Below are 5,740 nucleotides of genomic sequence, written 5' to 3'. Positions count from 1 at the left end.
TTTTTTTTTGCCCAATAAAAATTGGAGGGAGAGTTAAAAATGTTGGAGGGAATATAATAATTTAGTGAAAATTCTAAGGTCACATTTGCAATGTGTTGTTTTTACAATTATAAAAATAGGACACTTTAAAAGTGTTGCCATATATGTAAATAGTCGTTCCCAATTATATCATACTCTAACAACGCTTATAAAGTGTAGTCTATACCTTTAAAGAGTACACTTTAGAAGTGTTGTCAATATTATTGAAGCCAAAAGTTAAAAACATGGGCTACACTTTAAAAGCGTCCCCAAAACTATTTTAGGCAACACTTTACAAGTGTTGTCTAGATTTAGTGTGGCCGTAGACCTAAAATGGTGTAGTGTTTCCACTGCCCTACTAGATGTTGGTTTCTCTCAAAGTGTACATGATTAATCTATGTACACTTTAAAGAGAAAGGAGGGGATCGTTATCATTCTAGTCTATGTAGATGACTTCCTCATCTCAGGAGATAATGCATCCATTATTGTGGAAACAAAACAGGCACTGCACAGTCAATTCAAACTAAAGGACTTAGGGGAACTCAAGTTTTTTCTGGGCATTGAAGTTCTGAGATCTAAGTCTAGGGTTATTCTGAATCAAAGAAAATACCTCCTGGAACTAATATCTGATATGGGACTCAGTGGTTCCAAACCAGCAGTTACTCCTTTGGAGTCTAATCTAAGACTAACTACCTTGGAATATGATCAAGCCATTGGTCTTAGTGAAGATGAACCACTTAGAGATGTAAGCTCTTATCAAAGGCTGGTAGCAAAGCTTATGTATGCTACTATCACTAGACTTGATATTTGCTATGTTGTTCAGACTTTAAGTCAATTTATGCAGACTCCTAAACAGTCTCATTATAAAGCTGCAACTAGAGTGGTCAGGTATCTCAAAGGCACTATAGGGCAAGGTGTATGGCTTCAAGCTAAGGCTGCAATGTACTAACTTGCTGGTGTGATTCAGATTGGGCAGCCTGCCCTAACACAAGAAGGTCGGTTACAAGCTACATTGTCAAATTTGGTGACTCTTTGATTTCCTGGAAATCAAAGAAACAACACACTGTGTCAAGGAGTTCTGCTGAGGCAGAATACAGAAGTATGGCTTCAGCTGTAGCTGAAGTTACCTGGTTACTTGGTTTGTTCAAAGAATTAGAGGTGCCTCTCAAGTTACCTGTTTCTATTTTGAGTGATAGCAAGTCTGCTATACAAATTGCAGCTAACCCGATATATCATGAACGTACTAAACGTATAGAGATTGATTGTCATTTCATCAGAGACAAGATCAAAGTTGGCATGATTCATACAGTATATGTTCCTACTCAAGATCAACTTGCCGAGTTGTTGACTAAAGGGCTAGGACATGTTCAACATTTACATCTTCTCAACAAGATGGGAGTGCTTAATGTTTTTTCACACCCTCCATCTTGAGGGGGAGTGTTGAGATGTAATACAGTGTAATTGGCTAATCCCACGTGAACCATGTGAATCAATTAGTTAGTACACGTAGGACAGTTAGTTACACAATTCTATTAAGTAGTTAGAGTGTNACATGTTCAACATTTACATCTTCTCAACAAGATGGGAGTGCTTAATGTTTTTTCACACCCTCCATCTTGAGGGGGAGTGTTGAGATGTAATACAATGTAATTGGCTAATCCCACGTGAACCACGTGAATCAATTTGTTAGTACACGTAGGATAGTTAGTTACACAATTCTGTTAAGTAGTTAGAGTGTGTAGAAGATTCCATGTGCCTCTGTATATAGAGGTGATTATGTACATTTTTAGTTTACTTCTTCTTCAATGAATAATCAATTCAGTTTTATGCTTTATTCTCTGTCAAATGGAAGCTCCATTAATGGAGTCTAGAATTCATTAGATCACAATTTCATAACATAGATTTTTCAAAAGATTAAAAGTGTAGATTTTTTGACGGTTGAAAGTAACCATTTGAGAGTTTAAAGTATACCAAGTGCAGTATTTCACTTTTTAGTATAAGATAGTGATTTGTTTAGAGTAAATTTGCAGGTTTTTATTTTTGAGAAATTTAAACTGGCGAATCTAAGGATAATAAAAGCACTACTTTCCAATGAAATAAATTAACGTTCTTTTAAGTTAAAATATGTGTAATATATCGCTGAAAATTTTAACCTGGCCCTAAGAAGCTCTTATATATTCATTATTTTTTTACATATACAAATTTTCTAACTTCTTAGGATATACACAGTTTTTACACATTTAGCTATATACCTTTTTATACTTTTCACAAATCACATTTGTATTCTAATAATTCTCCCACCTTCATTTTTATTTCACCTTCTTTATTCTATTGAAGCCTGAATACGTTGTAATATTTTTTTTTACCTTATACAGATTTTCTTACTTATGATAAACACATTTATTTTAAACATGTTATTTTATATACCTCTTTTTATACATTTCACAAATCACACTTGTGAAATAACTATGCCACCTTCATTTTTATTTCACTTATTTTAATTTTATTTTAAATTCTAATTACATTTTAGAAAAATTCTATTATAATTTAGAGCTCTATTATTTATTTTAACTTTATTAATGAATAAAACAAAAACCAAAATGTCTTCAGATTTTTAAATTTTGGAAATCTCCACAATAGACTTCATTTTTTGAAGGTAATTTGTCATGGGCCTAGCCTTTCTTTGTGGTTTGCAACTGAAGACGAAGTTGCATAAGTCGCGTCTTCAATTGAGATGCAAACATATTTTCTAATGTGCCAAATTGCTGTCGAAAGAAGACACCTAAGGAGTAATTGGTCCTGTTTTCTCCATGCTAAGTATGCAGGATTCACAACCCATTCATGTGAATTTCGTTGGTTGAATTGTCGGGGATGAATTTTTCAGGTCACTTATGTGATCCATCAACGTACCCTTCTAGGTTATAACCTCTTATTGCAGGTAAACGCTGTGACTTCCACAATACATAATTATTTCTATCTAACTTAATCAAATTTGGATGTGGAAAATTGGTAAAGGATGAGCTGATTGATGAATTGGCCATGGTAAAAGAAAGCGTATAGTTCTCTGCTTCTGATACCATGAAAGAGTTTTGATTGAATTGATTAATTTATCAGATACATCCAATATTTAAAAACTAAGATAGGAGAAGGACTTAAAGTCCTAATAGAATTAAAAAAGTACTTAACTCTATCTACAATAACTATATACAAATATTTAAAATTTGTCCATCCTTATCTAGGATTAGTAAATATCCTAACACAAGGTACCCTTAATTATATTTTTTAAAATTAAGTTAAAGATCAATCTTCAGATTTGTTCTGAGATATGTTTAACGTCTGGTCGTCTAGTTTATATTTATATTTTAAAGATATAGTTTTCCTAATATTTTTTCTTAAATTAGATGGTAACTTTAGATATCTATTAAATTAGAGGCACAACCATTTTGTATTGCTAACTATTAAGACTAGTTCGAAAATAGGGTGGGACTAATTAGTGACATGGGGATTAATATAGGTTCTGTCCTTAGAAAACTTTGTTTAATTATGATTAAGATTTGTGATTGTTTTTTTTTTATCTAATTATTATATTGCTTTGATTGTAAAGTAGCAGACCAAATAAGATATACAAATAAATAAAATGTACATCACGCAAGTCTGATAGGGATATGGAGCAAAAAACTTATCAAACCCCTTTTCTATCAAATGTATATTAATGTAAACTTGTCAAATATTTCAATGATTGTTTCAAGTCCACAAAACCTACACAATTGGTGGCGAAATAATCATAGAATACATGGAGCTTTGGTCTGAAGGAATTGGGTTTTTTATTATCACTTTTGTGAATATGAGGTAACAAAGTCTTCATTATTGTTAATGGAGTTTTGAAATCCAAACACGCCGACTTTTAAATTTTCAAATTTTGGAGATGATTTCCACGTTGGAAGAGTTCAATAGTTTTACTAAAGAGGAAGGTTGCTGGTGATTACATCAGTTATATATTAAGGTGATTTTTAAATTTTTTAAGTCTGCATATCTTTCCATTGGTAAGATATGTGGACAACGGAAATGTCAAGGTAGACTATCTTTTAAAAAAAATTAGGTGTCTTGAAGGTTATGAAGAATATCAACACAAAATATGCATGTAGTCGTGGTTCTAGATCATGAAGATTCTTGGCCTTAAATGTACTCATTCTCACGGCTGTATGCAAATTTGTGTTGATATTACTCATAGCCTTCTAAACACCCTATATTTGAAAAAAGTAGTCTAGCTTGATCTTTTCGCTGTCCACATATCTTACATAGGTGAATATATGCGATTTAGGAGCCTTAGAAAATCATCTTGACATATGGTTGATGGGATCACCAACAACCCTTCTCTGATTTGTTGTTTAGTAAAACTATTGAATTCCTCCAACATGGGAGTGTTCTCAAAATCTGAAAATTTAAAGGTTACTAAGTTTGGGTCCAGAACTCCATTAGCAAAGCAATGAATACCTTGTTGCCTCATGTTCCCAAATGTGACAATACTGAATCCATTGCATTCGGACCTCAACTCCATGTGTTCTATAGATGTTTCGCCACCAATTCTGTATGTTTTGTGGGGTTTAAACAATCATTTGGATATTTGACAAGTTTTGGTTGATATTTGTATGATACGTTTATTTGCTTCAAATCTTACGTGTTTTAGTTTGGATCATTCAAATTAATTTCACATAAAATGCATGTCATCGAGTTATTAATGAAGAAACTAATTGACATGTGGGTTGTTTCCTAAACACAATAAACTTATATTGCCTTATCTAAAACGATGCCACACGACCTATTTCTAGAAAAAAGATCTTTTCTAGAAGTGTAAGTGTAGGATCAAATAATTGTGAGAAGGTGCACTAACTTAAGTACTGCGTCAACTCTAAAAGGAGAGGATCCAAAGAAGTGTGAGATACCCCACGCGTGAATAAGTGTGCGTATGTATACGATCAAAGTTTCGATAGAAAATGCAAATGATAGCATAGAAAAAGTAGCAACAAGTAGTGTTTCAAAACAAATAAGGAACACAAGTTTGGATTTTACTTTTGACCGTTCAATCAAAGCAATATAACATTTATGTAAAACAAATAATAAGTTTAAAATAAACAAGTTATCACAAATCTTATTTCTAAATTGAGTTTTCTAAGGTTAAAACCTGCGTAGGTTTCTAGCGGAGTCCCTAAGTTGTCGCACCCTATTTCGAGCTAGCCGTTACAATTCACTACATAATATGATTGTCACTCTGATTTTGAAAATGTTTAGAGTCGTCACTTGATTTTAAGGAAAATGATTAGGAAAATCATTTTTGATATGTAAATGTATACTCTGTTTGATTTGCGAAAACCAATGAGATTCTAAGTAAGAGTTTTTTGGTTACTCGAAGGGAAAGTATTAAACATCTCTTAGAGCCTATCATCTGATTCTGAAAATATTTCTAAGGGCTTAATTTACTATTAAATTAAATAATATTATGTTATACAAGTAAATTTAAATAAAAAGGGCAAGGCCCCCAAGGCCTAGCTCGAGTGGCAAAAGGTGGAGGATTTGTGGCTTAGGTTGTAGGTTCAAGCCCCACACCATGCAAAGTGAAGCCCGGTATTTAAGTGGAGAAGGGTAGAGGGGCAGGCCCATTATCCACCGAGTTTAGAAGGCTGTGATTGGTCCAAAGGGTGGGTCACAGATGGATTTCTCGGTT

This window comes from Solanum stenotomum, chromosome 4 (genome assembly GCF_019186545.1).
Source record: "Solanum stenotomum isolate F172 chromosome 4, ASM1918654v1, whole genome shotgun sequence".
NCBI classification, from domain to species: Eukaryota; Viridiplantae; Streptophyta; class Magnoliopsida; order Solanales; family Solanaceae; genus Solanum; species Solanum stenotomum.
The sequence above is the reverse complement of the archived record's forward strand: the minus strand, read 5'-3'. Positions refer to the sequence as shown.